At 42.7% G+C, this 24,408-nt stretch overlaps 1 protein-coding gene across 3 annotated transcripts in view; it reads left to right on the forward strand.

The window, feature by feature from the left end:
* The window catches only part of MARK1 (microtubule affinity regulating kinase 1), a 111,292-nt gene that overhangs the window by 16,103 nt on the left and 70,781 nt on the right, over positions 1 to 24,408 (forward strand). The gene's annotated exons all lie outside the window — the stretch shown is intronic.

Raw genomic sequence — 24,408 nt, forward strand, 5'->3', positions numbered from 1 at the left:
ACCTTGGGAAGCCACTGAGTTTCTTTATTATGTGCAAGTTCTATTTCTGTAGCAAGTAGAATAACAGTGGTGCTTGCCATATAAGGTTACTGGCTTTATATGATTGGGCACTTACAGTGTCCCAGCGCCTGGCACACAGGAGAGTCTGTTTAAGGTGTTAGCTATAGCTTCTGTTATTATCTTTTACACTTAGATAAAGGAAGTCAGTCTGCCAAAGATGTAAGTGCTTCCCTCTGTTTTACTGAATTGTAAATTATGTTTAACTTACGAACACGTCTGCATTTTGGGATTCAGTCACCAGATAGCATATGCCACAGTGGTGCTCTGACCTTCCTTTTGTGAAATAAATCTCTAATATATGTATATGTATATGTATATGTATATGTATATGTATATGTATATGTATATGTATATGTATATGTATATGTATATGTATATGTATATGTATATGTATATATCAGTCCTTAGAATTGCCTGCATTTTAAGTCATGCATTTATATTCTTCCTTATGCCTAGATCATAAAAATTACATTAAATGTTAACACAAAATTACATTTTGTGGGGCCAGGCAGTGGCACACCTTTGGTTAAGTGCACACGCTGCAAAATTGCATTTTGTTTACAGTATGAGGTATTACTTTATATTAACAGGACACTTAAACTAAGTGTAAGAAAAGCAGGTGGGAAGCCAGAGAACCCTCAGGTGACATGATAGATGAGGCAGTGGAGTGGCCAGAGGACAGTTGTCCAGAGACAACGCTGCTCTGCGTGTGAGCAGCCTTACTATGGTGGTGTGTCATGCTTAGAAGCACAGACTCTGTAGAAAGGAGATTCCTACGGTTGACATATTCCTAGCTTAGGCATTTAGAAGGTGGATAACATTAGGTTAGTGTTCTTATCTGTAAAGTGAGTAGGATACATACCTGTTGGGTGAATTGTCACTGCTCAGTTATTAAGTGTATTTAACATTCTTTGCAGTGGCCAAGTGTTCAGTGGTGATGCCAAAGGAGCCAGGAGTCAAACTGATGGTGATGAGAATGTGTACAGTTGTGTGTGATGTCATGTATTCTTTCTCCTACCCTCCAATGATGAGTACACACACCTGAACTCAAGTTCTTAGGGTGGCCTTTTCCCCATGTCTGTGTACTGTTTTCTTCATGTCAGTATGCCCATTCTTCAGACTGAGTACAGGTCTACACTTGAGTTTTCTCCTGTTTTAAACATTGCTAGTGGAATCTCTCTTGAGATTACATTGATTTTACTGAGCTCAAGTGTTGATAGAGAAGCAAACTTCAAGTCAGGCATTTGCGTGCTGAAGATACTTTTGACAGTGTCATTGTGTATGCTGGAATATAATTCTCTTCTTTGTCTTTTTTGGATGCCAATTCTTATATTTTTGTCCGTTAGAAATTATAGATAGTGGCTTGGTAGGCAAGGTTTGGTGGAGTGATGGAGAAAGTTCACTGATTTCATCATTTGTTCTCTTTTTAAAGGAAATGCTTTCCCCTGCCCCTAAAATTCATTCTAAAAATTCCTAATGAGTATTTTTTAATTCAGAAGAATTAATTTCTTCCTAGACAAATTTACATAGTAGCGACTTAAATTAGAAATACAGTTCTGTGTTCAACTACTTAAAAGTAAGAGCACTGCAGCTTTACCCATATTGCTGCATCTGAGTTCAGCAGGGGCAGGAGGCTCCTGTGAGTGGGAGCTCTGGAGTTCAGTTAGTTACACAGATGTGGGGATTGACTCAGCTCTGCCTGGAGGTGCTGCACTCAAGCCTAGGATTCCAGGGCCCGGAACCTGCCTGCAGGGCCATCAGTCAGGAAGGAAAGGCAAATGAGAAGTGGGGGTAAACAGGACACATGAGGGTCCTTGAGAATAAGTCAGAAATCCTAGATGTCATCACTTCCCGACCTCTGAGATGGTGACAGGTGTCCTAGAGGGGAAGTGTGTCCCCTGGAAGAGGGTGCAGAGAAGCTCATGCAGGTGGTCAGTAGATTGGCTCCATGATGCTTGAGCTGCAGCTGTGTCTGGTCCTGCACTAGGCTTCTGTGCCTGTCAGTGGCCATGAGGACTATTCCCAAACCTGTACACATGTGGCTTGTGACCTGTGCTCACCCAGGAATAGAATTCTGGGAAATGTAGCATTGGTTTAGTTGAGTCAGTATAGGTATCAAAGCCATCACAGCTCATCCATGTCACCTCGGTCATCCCTTTTAAATAAGGAATGTGATCACATTTCCAAACAAGGGTAATAGCAAAATTAGTGATTTCCCTAGCATGATATAGCCATCCCAGATAAATCAAACACCACGCTCTCGCTCTCAAAAGTGGATGCGAGTCCCTTTGTCTTTGAGTGATACATCTCCTCTGCCTTTTTACCCCCTGTAACTGCAGTATTGACATAAACATTAGCTCATATTGGGTGATTGAGAACTGAAGGAGGGAGATTATAAAAAAAAAATACATGAGAATTGGGTAATATCTGCACAGGTATCTTCATAAGCCTAATGGTCCTTGTCGCTGCAGCTGGCCACGTGGTCATCATTGGTATTTATAGTCACCGCCTTCTGCTACCAGTTCCATAGTCTTTTGGCCTTGGGTCAACACTTCAGTTGACTATAGCTCTTTGGCTGGAGAGGCAGCCCACACCTTCATTCCTGAAGAGTTTGGACCATCCAAAGTGCTGCTAGTATTGGGTTATTGTAATTTTCCACGGTCTTGTCTTAGGACACGGGTAATAAGAGGTGCCCCAGAGAATCTCCTGCATCGAAACCTCCTCTTCCTGAAGCTGTTCTGTAACAGCAGCCCAGTTTCCTCTGGATGGCCAGGATAATAACTCCCTTCTTCTCCTGTTGATTTCCTGCCATGAAGGAGTCTCAACTTGCAGTTTAGTGGAACATTGCTATGACACCTGGTGGGAGTATTTCCTCTCTCAGGTACTCTCTCAGGGTCACTGAGACCAGAAAGAGAAAAAGGATCTCTGCTGGGGGCCAGCTAAGGGCGACAGTATGCAGAGCTGTTCCCACGTGTGTCTTTGAGCCCCATAAATCCTGGTTGTGCACTGTCGACTGGTCACCAACAGAGAGAACATACTTGATCCTGGAAGATGTTACTTTACCTCTGTGTTGTCAGCCAGCTGGCATTGCAACAGAATCTTTCAGAGGCCACTGTGCTATTCCAGCCAGCCAGCTGCTTCAGGGCAGTGGGGGCAGAAAAGACCGGTGAAGTCATCCAGGTCAACCCAGAGCCCTGCTTCATTTGCTCTACTATCAACTCCTTGTGTAGAAGCAGAGCCGACTGGCATATCACCATGATGGTGAAAGTGTGTGCTCTGAGTCTTCCCGTGGTGGTCGTGGCATTATGATTCATGGGCACAGTGGGTGTTTTTCCCCAGTGACATCACAACACGACCCTCCTCAGATCAAAGGGGTTTAGAAGAAACCACCTGCCACCAGGTAACCTCTATCCTGGGAATCGAGTCTTTTGGGGAGCTCAGTATTACTCCTTGCATTTGGCTGATCAGCCTTGGTGAAGTGTTCATCCTTGTTGCTGGGAAGATGGGCGGCTGCAGCAAGCACTGACATCTCCAGCCTGAGTCACCTTTGATGAGCAAGCACATGGGACGCAGTGGTCTCCACATGTTGTGTCAGTCACATCATTTCCCCCAGTCATTAATATTCAGATCAGGTTCCTCCTAAGTCCATGAGCTTTCAGCCAAGCTCAGCCCCAGTGTGCAAATCTCTACAGAGTCAGACATCACACATGCTCTCTTTCTAGGCAAGATAAACAGTTAGCTGCACTGCTTACAGCTCTGCCCTCTGGGGAATCTTCTCTTGGCCCTTCTTCCTTCAGTGTCACCCTGAAGGAAAAAGGGGAATGGGTGATACAGATTGTGTAGGGCCAACTGTACATAATGCTGGAATGTTTTGCTCCTCCATCAGCCAGTCACAGGCATTCCCTGAGACCAATGGTGTGGATTAGAAAGAGCAGCCCAAATAGAATACTACTCAGCTATTAAAAATGGTGATTTCGGGGGTCGAGCGGTAGCACAGTGGGTTAAGCGCACATGGTGCAAAGCACAAGGACTGGTGTAAGGATCCCAGTTCAAGCCCCCCGGCTCCCCACCTGCAGGGGAGTTGCTTCACAGGCCGTGAAGCGGGTCTGCAGGTATCGATCTTTCTCTCCCCCCAGTCTTCCCCTCCTCTCTTCATTTCTCTCTGTCCTATCCAACAACGAATGACATCAACAACAACAATAATAACCTCAACAAGGCTACAACAACAAGGGCAACAAAAGGGGGGAAATGGCCTCCAGGAGCAGTGGATTCATGATGCAGGCACTGAGCCCCAGCAATAATTCTGGAGGTAAAAAAAACCAAACCAAACAAAACAAAACGAAACTGTGTTCCCGGGAGGTGGCACAGTGGATAAGGCATTGGACTCTCAAGCATGAGGTTCCAAGTTCAATCCCTGGACGCACATGTACCAGAATGATGTCTGGCTCTTTCTGTCTCCTCCTATGTTTCTCATAAATAAATAAATAAAATTTTAAAAAAAAGGTGACTTCACCGTTTTCAGCCCATTTTGGATGGAACTTGAAATCATGTTAAGTGAAATAAGTCAGAAACAGAAAGATGGATATGGGATGATCTCACTCTCAGGCAGAAGTTGAAAAACAAGATCAGAAGAGAAAACACAAGTAGAACTTGAACTGGAGTTGGGGTATTAGAGCAAAGTAAAAGACTCTGGGGTGGATGGGTGGGAGAGTTCAGGTCCAAAAAGGATGGCAGAGGACCTAGTGGGGGTTGTATTGTTATGTGGAAAACTGAGAAATGTTATGTATGTACAAACTATTGTATTTACATGAAAGAAAGAAAGAAAGAAAGAAAGAAAGAAAGAAAGAAAGAAAGAAAGAAAGAAAGCAGCCCATGTGCAGGAATTGGGCTGGGGCATTGGAGCCTCCAGCATGTGTAGCTGACCTTCTGCCTTGAGGACCAACTTGTGCTACATCAATGGGAAGTTGGAGCATTGCTGTGAGTGCTGAATCTGACAAAAACCAGGCCCTGGTGAGCTGCCTTTGTCAAACAGTAACCCTATGGCCTGCGGGCAGAACCGTTCAGTCTCTGCCTGGACCCATGAAGAAACTGGAAACTGTTTCTCTCCTTCTCTCTCTCTCTCTCTTTTTTTTTTTTTTGGAGAGGGACGTGGCATAGGCTCAGTGCCTGATTTCTGTCCACCTCCAGAGCTTAGAGCCCCAGTGAGTCTTCTAGGCTCCTGTGTCAGATAACAGCTTCAGGCAGAGCCCTGTTTTTCTGGCTCCCACTCATACCTAGCAGGCTCTCAGATGGTCTGCAGTGGCAATAAGGTATGTGCTAGCTTCAGCATCCTCATGAAGGAATGGGGGACCAGAAGCTTCTCTGTACCCTGGAAGAGATACCAGGACCCCATACACACTGTTTTGACCTCTTGGGGTGCCCATGTGGAGGCAGGTCCTTGAGTTACTGTGCCCTGTATCCTCACTTTCTGGAACACATCAGGTGTCTGGAGTAGTCCTTTCTCACTGCTTTTATCCTGTCACTGTCATTTCAGCATAGCGGGCTGGTCTGATGTCCTGTAGGTGGAAAGGTGACTGAAGCAGGTCCCTGGAGTATCAGTGGCTCTCTGCCGGTGGCAGTTCTGCCTTCTCAAGGACATTGGACAATCATTTTTGGTTATCACAATTGCTGGGGTAGCTAGGGGGAGGCAGGATGCCCCACTGTCTGTACAACTGAGGTTGCACTATTTCAGACTAGATTCCGACTCAAGGCTGCAAGCTTGAAAGCACCTCAAAGCAACACAGTGACAAGGCTGCACTCTGTGCCCGGTGCCCTCTGCTTACACAGAGAGAAAGAAGCTTTCTCCAGCTCATTGCTGCATCCCTGGTGCCAGGAGTGTTGATTTGACCCAGCAGGGAAACCACATCCAGAGGATCAGCTGTAATTCTAGCAGCCGATTAAGCTTTGATAACTGAGTCACCTTCCAGATTTATCTGTCTTTCGCATAGGCCAGGTGGATGAGTGGAATGGAGCAAAGGTGGAAATGGCCATCCTCATGGAGATGCTGATCTCTGCGGTCCCCCCAGGAAGCAATGGTGCCTTTGGTTTACTGTTTTGATAAGACTGCACAGCTCTGCTGGGTTCCACCAGCGCTTATGCTAATTCCCAGGCCTGGGCAGCAGTGGTAGGCCCTGGCTCCTGCTGAGCAGATGTATTCCTACTGTGTGTTCCAGAAGGGGGGGAATGTGACCACAGGACAGATTTGGGGGCCCTCTTTTCTCCCTGTGAAGTCAGCTTGTCCTCAGCAGTTCAACCGTCACCTGGTTTCCTCAAGTACCAGCTTTGATGGGGGTGGGAAAGTGGGGGGAGCCCAGTGGTCTTTGGGGTCCCAATGAGTTGTTGTTCCTGTGCGGACAATTTGGATGTACCTTCAATGCGTCATTCTCCCTATAATTTCTCTTCTGTACTCTCTCTGGGGAAAGCTGCAAGGGAGAATCATTGGGGGGGGGTCTCGAATGTTGCTTTTCCTTCATTCATGGCTTTGAACTTACTCACGTCTGGGGATTGTTTGAGAACTGTGACTCTGTTGTGATTCAAGTCACAGCATGAGTTGCAGAGCACCAGAGCATAACATTCTGCCTTCCGGATCAGGTACAGATTCCTTGAGGCCAATATATTCAAAACCGTGAGCGCAGGGCATTTGGGAGAGATTGCAACATGGCCAAGTTGACAGCATTACACTATCAGTTATGTGGAGCGCAGAGGGTTTGCTGTTAGATCCACAATGGATTATTCAACCCTTCAGGCTGATCTCTGCTGCTTCTATATGACTATTCAAACACTGCTTCAGTTTAGTAACCTGTTTGGAATAGCTGAATGTGGGTACAAGTCCAGGAGCACCACTGGTATGACTTAGATTGTGAGGGTTGAGTCGGGCGGTAGTGTAGCGGGTTAAGCGCAGGTGGTACAAAGTGCAAGGACTGGCTTAAGGATCCCGGTTTGAGCCCCCGGCTCCCCACCTGCAGGGTAGTTGCTTCACAAGCGGTGAAGCTGTCTATAGGTGTATGTCTTTCTCTCCCCATCTCTCTTCCCTTGCTCTCTCCATTTCTCTCTGTCCTATCCAACAACGATGACAACAATAAAAGAAGGGCAACAAAAGTGAATAAATAAATAAAATATTACAAAAAAAGAACATGAGGGTTGTGTCCTAGAGTTCACTGTGCAACACAGTGAAATGGCCAGGATTCCTGTGTGGCTCTGTGTGGGACCAGCATAAGGAAGCCATTCCTGGCTACTGATGCTGGAAATGATACTGTGCAGCTTTTGTGTCCAGATAACATACACAGGACACAATTTTCTCTGCAAATTTTGGGCAGTGTTCAAAATAATAGCTTTCACAAATGGAATGCCTTTGAACACACTCTACTCCCCCCTTAGAAAATTGTTGAAATTTTATATTTTTTTATTACATGTTCATTTAGAACATTTCGTGTACAGACTGAATGTGCACAGATCAATATTGCTAGTATTCTCCCAAAATAGGCAGCACCTTCTTACTTTTCTCATTCTCTGCAGGTTGGGGTTGCCTGTTCCAGAACATCGTAGAAGCATTCCCTTACTTCTTCCACTTAACTGTAAGAGTCACCCATGTTGTGTGTGTCATTTAGGTGTTCATTTTTCTTACAGAGTAATATTCTTTTCTCTAAGCATACCAAAACTTGCCCAGCCACTGTCCATACTCCTGTTCATGTAGATTTGGGTGGTTTCCAAGCTAGTTCAAGGCTCTTAGGAATAAACATCTGTCACGACCATTTTTTAAAGCTTAATTTTATTTGTTTATTAATTAGAGAGAGGAGCAGAATATCACTCTGGCATGTGCAGTACTAGGGTTGAATTTGAGGCCTCATGTTTGAAAGTCCTGCTCTGTATACCACTAAATCCTCCATGGCCGAATCTGAACAGTTTTGCACAAGAGTTTTGAACTTATATTTTCATTTCTCTGGAGAAAATATGTAAGAGTGGATTTTTGTACCCTCATGAGGATAGAAAATGTGACATCAGTACCATGTTAGCTGGGGAAACTGGAAACAAGCTTCGCATGTGATGATCAGAGCGGTCATCTGTGTTCAGAGGCAACTAGGAACAACTCCACATGGGGTGGAATACAGTTCTGAGGAAATGATTTAGGGTGACTCATAGGGAAATTGAGACTGTTAAAGTGTGACTGAGAAGTATGGAGCATAGAATGAAAAAGTAACAATGTACAGCTAATAACCATTCCAGAAAGAAATAATAGAGAAAAATCTTGGGGAGACAGCTTTTTAAAAGATGGTGGCAGGGAGTTATTTAGGAGAGGATATGTTTTCATTTTGTTTAACAAGGAACACTGAGCAAAGAAATTCATACCTAGTGGAGTTGAAACCTCAAATAGAGGGAAAAATCTAAATAGTAGTTGAGAAAATATGAAGAATAGTAGAGTTCTTATCAGTAAGGATAGAGGTGTTTTCAAAATTGGATAATGTCTTTCTCTATATAACTGCCAACCGCAAGTTGTCTTAACCAATTATTTGAGTGAAAGAACAAATAAAAGCCATTCTCAGATCAAATGAAGGTCAAGAGTTTTCCTTCTATATGTTCTTCTTAAACTATGAAAAAAATAATAGTAAAGAAGGGTATTGAATCTAAGTAAAATAATTGAATAGCAAAAGTTATAAAAGGCAAAGAAATTTAGGTTGACAAATACTGATTAGAAAACTAACAAAAAGAGGGGCAGGGTGGTGGCGCACCTAGTTGAGTACACATGGACCTATGTCAAGCCCCTGGTTCCTACCTACAGTAAGAAAGCTTTATGAGTGGTAGAGCACAATGCAACAAGTGTCTCTCTGTCTCTCTTCCCCAAACCTCTCAATTTATCTCTGTCTCTATCCAAAATAAATTAAAAAATATTTAACAAAAGAGTAATTGCTTATTTTCAGTGTGTTGAGGTGGGGGGTGGTCAACAAAATTCCTAGATAAGAATGACACAGGAAAATATCAGGGAACACTGAAGCTAAAATACTTGGGGCATTCTACAAACAAGGAAAATGAAATAGTTTTTAATTTAGAAAACATTGTACCTTTTTAAAAATTTTCTTTATTGGGAAATTAATGGTCTTGGACACTTACAGAGTATCTCAAACACTTACCAGGTTTTGGCTATTACAAATTGTGCTGCTATGAACATAGGTATACACAAATCTTTTTGGATGGGTGTGTTTGGTTCCTTAGGATATATCCTTGGTAGAGGAATTGCAGGGTCATAGGGTAGGTCCACTGCTAGCCTTCTCAGAGTTCTCCAGACTGCTCTCCACAGACATTGGACCAATTTACATTCCCACCATCAGTGCAGGAGGGTTCCTTTGTCTCCACTTCTCCAGCATTTGCTGCTGCTACCTTTTCTGATGTATGACATTTTCACAAGAGTGAAGTGGTATCTCATTGTTGTCTTTATTTGCACTTCTGTAACCATCAATGACTTGGAACATTTTTTCGTATGTTTGTTGGCCTTTTGGATCTCTACCTTGGTGAATATTCTTTTCATATTTTCTCCTCATTTATGGATGGCATCATTTGTTTTCTTGTTTTTGAGTTTGGTGAGCTCTTTATATATTTTGGATGTTAGCCTCTTGTCTGATGTATGGCATGTAAAGATCTTTTCCCATTCTCTAGGAGGTCTCTTTGTTTGGGTGGTGGTATCTTTTGCTGTGCAGAAGCTTTTTAATTTGTTGTAGTCCCATAGGTTTATTTTTGTTTTGGTCTTCTTTGTAATTGGGTTTGTTTTATTAAAGATGTCTTAAATGTAAAAAGAGTTCTGCCAATATTTTCCTCTAAGTATTTTATAGTTTCTGGTCTAGCGTCCAAGTCCTTGATCCATCTGGAATTTGGTTTTGTGTTTGGTGAGATATAGTGGTTCAGTTTCATTCTTCTGCATGTTTCAACAACTAGATTTTTCCAACCCCATTTGTTGAAGAGATTTTCCCCATTTAATAGTCTGGGCACCCTTGTCAAAGATTAGATGTCCATAGGTGTGGGTGATTACTTCTGGGCTTTCAGTTCTATTCCATTGGTCAGTGTGTCTTTTTTATGTATATTACTTCTTTTGAAGTCATCCCATGTGTCTTTGTTATTGTTTTCAGTACCTCTTAATCTCTTTTTTCAGTCTTTTTACTTCTTTCTTAGTTTTTTCCATTGCTAGTTCTGTATTCTGCCTTAGTTATTCTGCTCTCTCCCCACTGTTGTTTTCTGTAACTCAGCTGTTTTGTTTCCCTGTTCAATATTGTCTTAGCTTGTTCAGCTAGTTGTGCTCTTAGCTCAGCTATTTTAGCTTTCAGCTTTCTAATTACCTCAAGATAATTAGTATTTTCTTTCAGAGTCTCACTTGTTGTTTCCCCATTTCTAGCGATATTACTTTCAAAAGCTTTCCTCACTTCTGTCACTGTTGGATCAATTACTGTTTGGATGTTGTCCTCATTCTTATGTGCTTTGGGGGGCTTTTATCTGGGCTTTTGTTCTGGTTCATTTCTCCAGTTTCCTCTGGATTTATTAACCATTATATTTGGTGTCTTATGAGGTCCCTCTCTCACTGCTTTTCAATCCACTAATCACACTTGCTTTTACTGACTTGTGTCTAAGTAAGGCACTTAAGAGTTCACAGTTGTGAAAAATTAACCATTGTTTCAATGTTTTCTCAGTCCCTGAGGTGAATCAGAGTGGCTGTTAAACTATGTAATTTATCTTCCCTGAAGGCTGTGGGAGCCTGTAGGCTTTTTTTAAAAAAATTTATTTATTTTCCTTTTTGTTGCTCTTGTTGTTGTAGTTATTATTGTTGTTGTTATTGATGTTGTCATTGTTAGATAGGACAGAGAGAAATGGAGAGAGGAGGGGAAGACAGGGGGAGAGAAAGACAGACACCTGCAGACCTGCTTCAGTGCCTGTGAAGCAACCCCCCTGCAGGGGGGAGCTGGGGGCTCGAACCGGGATCCTTACACTGGTCCTTGCGCTTTACGCCATGTGCACTTAACCTGCTGCGCTAATGCCCAGCTCCCTGCCTGTAGGCTTTTTAACTGTAAGTAGAGTTTAACCACTCACTTGTTACCAAGGGATAAAACAGGGTGGGGGATCCATAGCACAGTGGTTATACAAAGAGACTCCCATTCCCTGAGGGTCCAAAGTCCTGGGCCCAATCCTTGCTCCACTCCCAGCCTGAGCGGAGCCAAGCAGCACTCTGTGGCCCTGTATTTCTGAGTAAATCCTGATTTCTAAGGAAATTATTCACCCTTTTTCCTAATTTATCAGGAGAATGATGTGAAAAGGTTCCTACTATATAGCCACATCTCCAGACCACCAGGAGTGTAGATTTTCACCTGAGTCACCCAGCCAGTTCTTTGCCCCGCCCGCCCCCCCCCCCCCCGAACCCCCACCCCATCAGTATAGGGCTTCCCTGCTGCTGTCCCATTCCCTGAGGAGCAATAGCATTGGAGACCCACAGTTGTAATTTAGGTGATCTTCTCCTCCCTTCGGTAGTCTTTTTGTTGCTAAAACTCAGACCAGAGGTGGTGCATCAACTAGAAAACTGTCGGACTGGTAGCAGCTGCTCCTGAGTAGGAATGGGCTTTTAGCCCCAGGAATCTCTCCTTAAGCCCCTTTCTGTCAGTGAGCCACATGTGTTTGCACTCACCCGTGGCTTGGAGGGTTCCTAAAGTGATCCTAGTCCTGTCTTGTGTTCTCAGGAAATCTTCTTTGCTATTCCCAGTTGATCAGGGAGAGAAAAATTCAGCTGCTGCTACACACATTCTACTTTTTAAAGTTTAAAAGAAATAGAATATATACTAACTTGAAGTGAGCACAGAATTTTTAAAAAATTTATTTATTTTTCCTTTTTGTTTTTTTTTTGCTTTTTTATTGTTGTTTTAGTTATTATTGTTGTTGTTATTGATGTTGTCACTGTTGGATAGGACAGAGAGAAGTGGAGAGAGATGGGGAAGACAGAGAGGGAGAAAGACAGACACCTGTAGATCTGCTTCACCGCCTGTGAAGTGACTCCCCTGCAGGTGGGGAGCTGGGGGATCAAACCAGGATCCTTCTGCCGTCCTTGCACTTCATGCCACGTGCACTTAACCTGCTGCACTGCCGCTTGACTCCCAAGCATAGACTTTAAAAAAATATTTTTATTTATTTATTATTGAGAAGGAAGGTGGAGATAGAGACACCTGCAGCCCTGCTTCACTTCTTGTGAAGCTTTCCCTTTGTAGGTGTGGACCAGGGGCTTGAACCTGGGTCTTTGCACACTGTAATTTGAGTGTGTAACCATGTGCACCATTGCCTGACCCCATGAGCACAGAAATTAAAGTAAACTAAATTCAATAGAAAGGAGAAAAAGGGGAGTCGGGCTGTAGTATGGCGGGCTAAACGCAGGTGGCGCAAAGCACAAAGACCGGCATAAGGATCCCGGTTCGAACCCCAGCTCCCCACCTGCAGGGGAGTCGCTTCACAGGCGGTGAAGCAGGTCTGCAAGTGTCTATCTTTCTCTCCTCCTCTCTGTCTTCCCCTCCCTCTCTCCATTTCTCTCTGTCCTATCCAACAACAACAACAATAATAACTACAACAATAAAACAACAAGGGCAACAAAAGGGAATAAATAAATAAAATAAATATAAAAAAAAAGAAAGGAGAAAAAGGAAAAATTAGGTGAAATAATCAGAAAATAAATGTAAGAGGATTAGACTTTCCTGTTGAAAGAAAAGGTTTCTCAGCTTGCATAATGATGACTAAAACTTAACTCTAGCTATTTAAAAGTCACCAGAGCTTAATGACAGTGAAAGGTTGAAAAAAGGTGATAAAGCTTGGCATATTAATATTAATATCAGATCAATAAGATACAGGACATATTATAAAGGAGGTCATTACTGTGAATAGCCAAAGCCAAGGACACTATTCATAAGGAATTAGATTAGTGAATCTATAAGCATATCATAAAATGATACCCAAAATATACAAGAAAATTTAATATATGTATAAAATAAATTTTTTTTAAAAATATTTATTTATTATTTATTCCCTTTTGTTGCCCTTAAAAGAAAATTTTAAAGCATTTCTTAAATGAAATAAAATTTGTAAGAACAAATAAAATATGAAAGATCAAAATAGTTATTTTCAATGAACATGTACAGAATTATCTACGAAAAGCAGAACATACTCTTCTAGGAGCTAGGTGGTAAAGCATTTAGTTAAGTGCATATGTTGCCATGCACAAAGACAGGGGTTCAAGCCCCTGATCCCCACTTCCACCTGCTTCTTGAATGGTGAAGCAGTCCTGCAGGGGTTTATCTCCCCTCCCTTTCTGTCCCCTTCCCTTTCAATTTCTCTTTGCTCTATCAAGTAACATAACATTTAAAAACAAAAAGAATGCATAGATCTTTGAACACATAGATTGTTTTAGCTAAAGTAAAATTGAGATGAATATTTATTACCCAAAATGTACATATTAATTAGAAGACAAGGGACTGAAAAATCAGCTAGTTTTAGAAAAAGAAGGCAAATCAACTCAGGACGGTTTTGCAACCCTAAGAACAGGTTAAATATGAGGAAAGCAGAAGGAAAGAAATAGTGAAAATTACAGCAGACATTAATGAAGAAGAGGAAATGAAGGATGAAAGAAACCCGCAATATCAAAATCTAGCTGTTTGAATGGATGACTACAGCAGAAAGGGTGCTCAGGGCAGGCCCCAGTTAGAAGGGATGTAGAGCTGGAGATGAGGCACAAAGGACATTCGGTGACTGGCTAGGAGGACAGTCTGGGGAGTGTGTGTCACATGCCAAGAGAATAAAGAATGAGCAGCAACTGTGTCACATGCAGCTGTTGGAGTTTTTGACATAGAAGCAACTGGTGACCTTACAAGATAAGTCCCAGTGGAAAGTGGGGACAAAACCAGTTGTAACCAAGTCCACTGTTTGCAGACAAAACTGGTTGCAAAGACAGAGATCATGGCAGCAACTTAGAAACATCTAGGAAAGCTTCTTCTCAGAATGTTCTCTCTGTGGGGAAGCAAAGAAATAGAGCTGTAGCTGGAAAGGCATCTTGGTCATGGGAAAATGCCCTCCCTCATGCACGTGTGTGTGTGTGTTGGAGGGGAAGATAAGATCCAAGACTCCTCATATGTGAGAGACATGCACTCTAGAATTGAAATATCCAGCTAAGCACTTTCTCCTCTCAGATGAGATTCAAGACTCTGTTCATGCACTCAGTCCATTTTTAGAGGGGAGTAATTGCCAGTGCAGTCCAGCCAGACTGAGTGCAGGGCTGGAAGCCATTGGGACAGTGAGGTCAGGACCCAGAGTGTGGCTGGATTTTGGTAACAGCTGGGCCATTTCATGAAGACTGTAGATAGTGTAGTATAAAGTGGTTTTCTCACTTCTGTATTACTAATGAACTCTGAAGCAAAATCAGATGACAGGTGGAAGTGAAAGGAGGGAGGAGGAAGCATGACATGGAAGTTTAGAGTGGGGTCAAGTGAGTGTACTCATAATGTAGAGGACTGGGTCCTCTGTCGGATTGTGGCTAAAAAACAAGTGAAATCAGAGAGCCCACTGGTATGTGTCTGTAACAGGGACATTGTGAGTTGTTCAAATGCAGGTGTGAGGTCAGACCAAGTTAGATGCACCTGGGAGAGTTTGTCAAGCAGAAGTGGAAGAGGGAGCAGCGACTGAGACTTCTATTTGTATCCAGGGACTAGTTCTGAGGAAGAACAGGCCCTGGCTTAGGAGGACACCACCGGGGCTAGTGAGAATGGGGAGGGGCCGGTGGGAATTGCAGATTTGAGCTTGAAGAAGAACTAATAAAATATTCCAGTGTGAGAGCTGGGGACAAGAGTTAACTCCTGAAATAAATGCTGTAAATGCTCTCAGCTTCCCTGTGCCAGGACTTCCTCGGGTTATGTGACAAGAAAATTCAAGAGCGCAGGTTGATTACTGCACTTGCATCCTGCAAGGCAAAATGGAAATGTTTTCTGGAAAGACCATATAATTTTCAAGCACACGGTCATCACATGTTTGCTGATATTGCCTGAGTTACAACTAAACTCTGTTGGAGGGGTGTAGACAATGACTATGCTCATGTGGCTCTTGCAAACTGGGCCCGGGTGGATGAAGAGACAATGCGTCAGTGAGACAAAGGACCCAGTGTTTTGCATTTGAAGTTTGGCCAGGCAGCTGTTAACTATGTTCTGTTCACTTCTAGATGTTCTAGGCTTCAGAATTTCACTCATTAGAAATTGTAGTAAATCAGTGAATAAGCAGACAAAGCCAATTCATTTAAAAATAACATAGTTTTAGGTAGTTGGGGGTTAAGCGCATGTGGCGCAAAGCGCAAGGACTGGCATAAGGATCCGGGTTCGGGCCCCCAGCACCCCACCTGTAGGGGAGTCGCTTTATAGGCAGGTCTACAGGTGTCTGTCTTTCTCTCCCCTTCTCTGTCTTCCCCTCCTCTCTCGATTTCTCTCTGTCCTATCCAACAACAGCAATAACAATAAGAACAAGGGCGGGAAAATGGCCTCCAGGAGCAGTGGATTAATAGTGCAGACACCAAGCCCTAGCGATAACCCTGGAGGCAAATAAATAAATAAATAAATAAATAAATAAATAAAAATGGTGACTGTGGAAATGTGGCGCAAAGCGCAAGGACTGGCGTAAGGATCCGGGTTCGGGCCCCCAGCACCCCACCTGTAGGGGAGTCGCTTTATAGGCGGTGAAGCAGGTCTGCAGGTGTCTATCTTTCTCTCTCCCTCTCTGTCTTCCCCTCCTCTCTCCAATTCTCTCTGTCCTATCCAACAACAAAGACAACAATAACCACAACAATGATAAACAACAGGGGCAACAAAAGGGAAAATAAATAAATATTTAAAAAATCTTTTAAAAAATAACATAGTTTTTTATAATAATAAGGGGTATGACGATAAAAAGGAGAGGGAAAATCCCACAGTGCACCTAAGTGACAGTTGAACAGAGCTCTTTGGAGGAGCTGCATCAGCACAGCATCCACCCATGTGGTGACCTGGGGACATTCAAGGGACTGACCCATGGTGGTACAGATGATAGCTCCAGAACCCAAAGTTGAGGCTTTCAGCCAGTCCTCAACCCCATCTCATCATCACTGTACCGTAGACTACAGAACTGAGTGATCCAATCATGTTTGTCCTGGACCCAAGCTTTCTCCATTGTGCTGTCTTCTTTCTGTAAAGTTCACTGTAGATCAGAGTTTTTATTAGAGGACAGAAGTAGTAGTAGTAGAGGACAGTAGTAGTAGTAGTAGTAGTAGAGGACAGTAGTAGTAGTAGTAGTAGTAGAGGACAGTAGTAGTAGTAGAGGACAGTAGTAGTAGTAGTAGTAGTAGAGGACAGTAGTAGTAGTAGTAGTAGTAGTAGTAGAGGACAGTAGTAGTAGTAGTAGACAGTAGTAGTAGAGGACAGTAGTAGTAGTAGTAGTAGTAGAGGACAGTAGTAGTAGTAGTAGTAGTAGTAGTAGAGGACAGTAGTAGTAGTAGTAGACAGTAGTAGTAGAGGACAGTAGTAGTAGTAGAGGACAGTAGTAGTAGTAGTAGAGGACAGTAGTAGTACTAGTAGAGGACAGTAGTAGTAGTAGTAGTGGACAGTAGTAGTAGTAGTAGAGGACAGTAGTAGTACTAGTAGTAGTAGTAGTAGAGGACAGTAGTTGTAATAGTAGTAGTTGTGAGAGAGAGTTGGAAGTTGAAATGGATTATTACATGGTGAGCCAGGGCAGGGGCCTTCCTAGTCATATATGGAGCACAAGTTCAGTCTCTCGCACAAAAAATCCAGCCAGGAATACTTAATTATTTACCGAGATCTTTAGTTTGGTAATAAACAAAATGGAAAGCAATACATGAGTGACTTTTCATTTCTTTCCCTTCTCTATGATTTTCATTTACACAAATGCCTCAGAGTTTGTTGTGCCATGTTCTTTGGTCTGTGATTTTTGTGGCTTTGTTTAGCCAGAGGGCTACTGTTGCTGATGGGCATTCGCAGCTGCCTGGAGGAAGCCAGGTCACAGGTCTGTGCAGTTTGGGATGTTTGCTCATTCAGTCCATACTCAAGGCTCTGTTGGTGACTAGGTATCTTGTACAAGGTGCTTTGGTGCAAGAATAAACACATTAGCCCCTTTCTGTCCCCTGGAAACATACAGATAATTATTTAGTTCTAGCAATCATCTCAGAAGGTGAAAGACCAGATGTGCATGCAGATGGCTTCCCATAGAGAATCCAGATAGGGCCCGGGTGGTGCCAGGTGGGTAGAGAAGATGCGCTGAACTGCAGTCAAGTGGCCCGAGAATACCTGCTTTGTGTTGGAAGCGGCGCCAGCAGATGGAAAACAGCATCCAGTGTGCATCTGCCGTGGCTGCGTCAACACAGCACAACTGTGCGGTTAGCTTTCCCTTCTCACATCAAATAGTCGAGGCCATTCCCTATAATACTGCGCATTCTTTCTGTAGTTGTGGGCTCCCATAAATGTAGGTTAGATCAGACTAAACAATTGGAGCTTAATGGTTCCATCTTAATTCCTCAAGTGAGAACTATCTTTTTTTTTTCCCTTTTTCCCTAAGGCAATTTATTAAAAAACTAAAAGAGGACATTCTTTGAAATACAGACATACCTCACTTTGTTGTGCTTTGTTTTATAATGCCTCTCAGATATTGCCTGTTTCACAAATTGAAGATTGGTGGTAAAAAGATTGTGTTGCTGAAGGCTCAGATGATAGCACTTTCTAGCAATAAAGGATTTTAAAAGTAAAGGCATGTGCCTTCTCTTTAAGAAGTACTGTCACACAATTGAGACTACAGTATAGTGTAGATCTAAGTTCTGCATGTTCTGAGGAGCCAAAAGATTTGTACAAAATGTTCTATCATGATACTCCTTTTATTTCTTTGTTCTGGAAGCAGACCCACACTATCTTTGAAGTTTCGTGCCCTTCTTTCCTCTTACTGTATTCATGAGTAGATTGTTTTCTCATTCTTTTTTTTTTTTTGAAAGAGTGCTGCTCATGTGATAATCTAGCATAGTTTAAAATATCAGTTTTATGCAAAAGGAGTGGAAACCTCCCCCAGGTGTGGAGCATGATGCTCATAGGTTCCGTAAGGCACCGATGGCATGAAGTATGGAATAGCAGATGGAAAAAATGAGTAGAATTCAAGGGAGAAATTTGCGACCACAGCCTCCAGCTATTTTTCCACTCATTTCTCATTGATTATTTCAGCTGTGGGTTGAATGTCCCCTTCTCTCAGCAGTGACCAGCACTTGGAGTCTGGGAATGCCTTTGACCAGCTAATCAACAATCTCACTGCTGATCTCACTAACAGTTCAGCACCCAGCTTGGAACCACCTGTACCCAAATGGGAACACCCAGAGAATATCACTTTAGTGCAACTAGGTAAACTGTAACAGACATCTTGAGGTTGCCTGTAGTGTTTTGGAGGAGTAGATGGACAAGCTGAAAGGAGGGAGTTTGCTCATGCTTTTGCTTTTTTGTGAGTGCTGGTTGCTTGGGAGGCCTCTGGTCTGGGATCTACTGCAAAGCAGCATTTGGAGCAAGCAATTAGGGATAGCTGGGGGGTGGGGTGTGCAAAGGCCTCAAAGGCCTCTCCAGTCCAAATGCACTGGCTAGAGATTGCCTCAGGAAACAGCCCATGCCATGGTGGCCTGTGGGAGATTTCCAGTGGGATCTTCCTGTTAAGATTATTCATTCATCAGGGAAACAGACATGGAGGATACTTAAATCAACCAAGAAGAAGTCCAACCAACACAGGGTGTGGGCGAAGTCTGTTTGATTGTTACATGCTTGCTGCCTATTTCAGAAGCAATTGCAGAATGAAAATAAAATATGGAGAAAAAAAAAACAGTGAAGGCATATGAATTTCCTAAAGCAGAAATTGTGATTGATCCAATTTAGCTACCTGGGTGCCCCGCTGTCTATAGCAGTGCCTTCAGGTGAAACCACTGCTTTCATTATGTTTCTGTTCAGAGGATGGACACAAAAAAGGACATCACTGTATTTGTAGTGGCTAATATATTTTTTTATCAAGAAATATTTGACACAGTGCACTGATTTTTGGATTCTCTTAGAAGTGAAGTGATTTGAAGTTGAGAGCAAAAGAAGGCTTGGATAGAAAGAGGAAATGAGGTCATCTATTGATACAGTGACTCCTTTACCATGATTTATACTGTAAGCACAGAATCAGATTGCTGTTACAGTTACAGATTACTGTCAGCAAGAAGACTAAGCAAACCTGTCCTGTAAAGGAGAGAAATTCCAAGGGGATGATAGGGAAGGAAAGTTAAGGCATACTATTTTCCACCCTCTCTTCTTTCCTTTCCCCACTCCCTTCCTTCCTCCTTTATTTCCCTTCCCCCTCTCTCCCTTCCTTTCCCTATAGAAAGTCAATCTAGTCATGATTGACTGGGCGGGGGATAAAAAGAATGTTCATTAGACACTGACCCCTTCCTCCCACCATCTTGTTTTTAGTATGGACAAAGCTGAGCAGAACAGGGCTCATCATGCAAGTGAATGAGAGCTCCATGAACACTCAGCTTAGACAGGATTCTTTTGTCATTTGCAGACATACTTAAGGTAGGAATAGGAGGGTTTGAGCCAGTAACAACATACTCCAAGAGAGTATGGGCTGTAGAATAAGACAGACTGGGCATTGACTGCTGGGGCTGGCTTTTATTTGTTATGTGGTCGCTGGCCAAGCTTCTGGTATCTTATCTATAAACCAGTTATTAGCTTCTCAAGTTTACAGTGAAGATTAAATAAAATCACAGAGGACATTGTCTACTGACCAATGATAGCTGCTGTTACTGTTATTGGATTAGTAGTATCATTTTGCCTGTTTTACAGATTATAAGTAGTCGCTAAAGTATCCTCGTCACAGTGAGAGAACAACACCGGAAAAGGCAGATGAGAGAAGCAAGGTCCAAGACAAAAGCTGTTTAATCTTCCTTTATGTGTTAATAGATAATATTGTCACACCATTGCTCTAACCACCAGAATTTCCTAATTTGGATGTCTCTTGCAGACCAAAAGTATTTACACTTGAAACTGTCTTTGATCAAATAGATCAAATAGATCAAACTGTCTTTGATCAAATAGTCTCTGGAGATTACACCATTCATTCCTAGGGGCTTTTTTCATGGAAAGGAAATAATGTGAGTGAATTTAAGTACTATGCTTGCTGCCCTCAGGCAGTGTGATTAGGTTGGGCAGGTAGTTTCCAAGCATACCAATATTCATCAAATCAATAGATGAATTTATATTTACATGAATAAAAAAATCAAGTGTCACTGATAAATAACATCGGATTAGTTGGAGGACTAATCTGATGATAGTTGTCTGTATTAGGAAGTGATCACTACAACAAATCTACTTAACATCTGTCAGAATTAATTTTTCCAACTAATGTTTTTGTTTTCTTTAGACAGATATCCAGAAATAGAATTGTTGGATCGTGTGGCAGTTCTGGTTCTTTTTTTTTAGGAGTGTTCATATTGTTTTCCATAGAACTGTACCAATTTCATTCCCACCAATAGTCTACAAGGGTTCCCTTTTCTCCACATCTTCATCATCATTTGGTATTTGACTTTTAGATCATAGCCGTTGAGGTACAAGCTCCTTGGTTTTGATTTGTACTTCCCTGATGATTAGTGATGTGAATATCTTACATATACTTGTTCTTGCCATTTATATATCTTTGGGAAAATGTCTACCCAGATCCTCTATCCATTTTTGGCCAGATTGGTTTTTCTAAATATTATTTTTTTATTGACTTAATAATGATTGACATGTCTGTTGGATAAGAGGGGTACAATTCCCACTCTCAGAGTTCCATATCCCATCCCCTCCATTGGAAGCTTTTCAGTTATTTATCCCTCTGGGAGTATGGACCCAGAATCATTATGGGGTGTAGAAGGTGTAAGGTCTGCCTTCTGTAATTGATTCTTCTGCCTATTTCTATTGTTCCCTAGTGGGGCTAATTTTTTTGTTGTTGTTACTGAGTTGTATGAGTTTTTTTTTTTAAATGTGTATTAGATAGATACATGGCTTACAAATATTTCCCCCTCTTGTAGACTGCCTTTTCATTTTGTTGATAGTTCCCTTTGCTGTTTAAAAATCTGTTTTGTTTGATGGTGTATTTTTGTTTTTGTTTTCTTTGTGTTTGTCATCAAGACATGAAATAAAAAATAAAAAGTTAACATATAGGATTCATCCTACTACTTAATAATCTGTTTATTTTATTTAAGTATTTTGACTACAGGTGATTTATTCCAGTAGATAAAAAAAATTAAAAGGCATGCCAGTGAGAAGTTTTCTTTGAATTGTCATTTCCTGAGTTTGTTTTCAGAGCTATCTCATGCACACACAAGCAGAGTCTCCCCCTTTAAACAAATGATACATGTGACCTCCACTCTGTTCCCCCTGCTTGTTTTGTCACTCTTGGAGGTTATTCCATAGCACTTCATAAAGACCTAGTGTTTTACCGTGTATTTAACCAAGTTCCTTGCTGGTGGCCATTTATATTGTTTCTTGACTGTTGTCATTAAACGTTTTATTGCAGTGAACAAGCCTGTCTTACTTGTGTCATTTCACATTTCTCATTTACCGGAGTTTATTTGTAAGCTGGCTCATAAAGTAAAATGCCTCTGGTAGGGCGTGGGCAGTGCCTGTGTTTTACATAGAAGAGAAGGAGAGTGAGAGTTACAGCAGGTTCATATATTTATGGTATAGAGAGAGAAAGAGATAAGTAGAAAGGGAAGGGGAGATAGAGGGACAGAACTCCGGCAGCACTGCTCATGTATTCAACCAGGTGTGCCACCACCCAGCCCTCTTAGGCTCCAGTTTAAAGGAAACCTTTTAACATTAAAGCTTCTTCAGGCTTTTCCAGATAACCCAGCTGACATATGAAACCTAGAATTGGTGATTATTCTTAATTTAAACTTGAATTTTAAAAATATTTTAATTAATTAGTTATTGGATAGAGACAGAGAAATTGAGAGGAGAGGGAGGGATAGAGAGGGAAAGAGACAGACACTTTCAGCTCTGCTTCACCACTCGTGGAGCTCTCCCCCTGGTGGGGACCAGGAGCTTGAACCTGAGTCCTTGCACACTGTAATGTGTGCACTTAACCAGTTGTGCCACCACCTGGCCCTGTTACATTTGAGTTTTTTTTTTTTTTAATCAAAATGCTGTAAGTATTTGCTTCATCCTGACATCTGACAGGGTCAGTAATGCTGTAGGTTCCAGTATTGACTGGTGATTCAGGCACTATGCTAAATATCTTTATCCATACCATTCTCATTAAGCACTCTTTGAGGTTAGGTAATATTGACGGCTCCATTTTACATATGAGTCAACTGAGGCTCAGGAGTCACATAGCTAAGGCAAAGGAGTGGCTAGATCGTAAGTCTGTTAAGCTTTGTAGCTTATCTTCCTAAATATCAGACTACTTCAGCTTGCTTTCCATTTGTATTTGCTTGCTGGATATTTTCTTTTTCAGGCCTTTCTTTGTACCTTCTGTTACCTACCGTTCATCTTTTTTTTTTTTTTTTCCACTGCACTGGTTTTTGTTTGTGACCTTTGCAGGGAACATGTAGGTGAATTTGTGTGCCAGTGAAAAAGTGTTGTTGTTGTTTTTTTTTAATCTTGCATAGGTTATTTTGAATGATCCACTTATGGCTCCATAATATGATAGTCATATCTAGGTTCATTGCATTGTTTTGTTTGCTGCTTCTTAGTGCTTCGCAATATCTGCACTTTCTCGGGCCCTTGAATACAACAGTATGAAATAAGGAGCTATAGGGAGGAGGGGATGGAAAGCTGAGAAGAGGAATCTGGACAGGGACTTGTGTTGGGGAGAGGAGTTGGCCAAACAGGTGCCTGAGAGCACGGCCCAGGCTGAGGGAAAGCTTCACCAGAAGGTCCTGTTGTGTGAAGGTGCCAGCTGGACTTGAAAGACAGCTGTGAGGCCTGGCATGGCCAGAGGGAGTGCATGAGAGTGGTGGCATGAGGTCAGGCCTGCCTCTGACCTGCCAGATTGTTATTCTGAGAAAACCAGGTTAGATGTAGAAGCAGGGGTGACGTGGAGCTATTGCATTAATCCAGGGAGCTCAGAGAGTAGGGTTGTGGGAGTAGCTGGACTCTGGGCAGGTGTGTGAGAGCCACCAGGAGCTCCTGAGAAGTAGAATGGAGCAAGAGAGGAGGCAGAGGGCACTTGGGAGTTAAGAAGGACCCCAGAGTTCTGGGTCTGAGAACCTAGAAGGCCAGCTTTGCCCTTAGCTCAGGTGAGGAAGCCGTGGCAGAGCAGGTTTGGCAGGGTTTGATGGTGGGGATCAAGTTGGGACTTGTGGAGGCTGTTTGATCAGACACCTAAGTGGACATGTCTGGGTGGCTGGCCAGAGGCAGGCAGTGATGCCAGAGATAGGAATCCTGGAGTTGTCAGCACACACACTAGTTTAAAGCTGACGCTCAGGTGGGGGGAGACACCCCTGGGTGAGTACACATATAACAGTAAGGACCCAGAGGCCCAGGTTCAAGCCTTTCCCCACCTGCAGGAGGAAAGCTTTACAAGTGGTGAAGCAGTGCTGCAGGTCTCTCTTGCCTTCTCCTCCCATTCCTCTCAATTTCTTCTTCTATGTCCTACATAAATAAATAAACTTTAAAAGCATATTAAAATGAATACATAAAAAAATAAAGCTCAAGTTGGGTGGGATCATCAGAGGAGTTAGTCTGTGTGGCCAGAACACCAAATCTGTGTGAGAAGTTAGTCTTTGCAGCAGACAGTAGTTCTGAATTCTGGGGCCTTTTAGGAAGAGGGGAGGGAAACACAACATCTGAGAAGGTGCAGTCTGGCAGGGTAGTGGGAGAGCCAAGTAAAGAAAGTGTCTGAAGGAGCAGGGAGGGACTACCTGTTTGAGCCCTGTGAGACTCCCGCTCTGGTCTCTTAACATCTCCTGCTCATCTGCAGTGGAGGTGAGAAACTTGACCTTGGGGCTCAGCTAGGAGGGTGCTCTGCCTGCAGCCCAGACTCAAGCCCAACCCAGAGCAATGGAGGAAGCTTCGGTGCTGTCATGTCTCTTGTCTCCACATTCTGGAGCCCTGTGTCCTAGGGTTCAGGCTCAGCGCTGCCATCTCCTAGCTCTCTGGGTACTGAGGAGCCCCAGCAGGTCAGTTCTTGTGTCCTTGTGACACAGCTTCATTAATAATTGCCAGCTGTTTGGCTTCTGGCACAGGGTGTCCCAGGTTCAGCTTGTAAGTCTCCTGCCCCCTAGACCTG

Source organism: Erinaceus europaeus, chromosome 19, assembly GCF_950295315.1.
Source record: "Erinaceus europaeus chromosome 19, mEriEur2.1, whole genome shotgun sequence".
NCBI lineage: Eukaryota > Metazoa > Chordata > Mammalia > Eulipotyphla > Erinaceidae > Erinaceus > Erinaceus europaeus.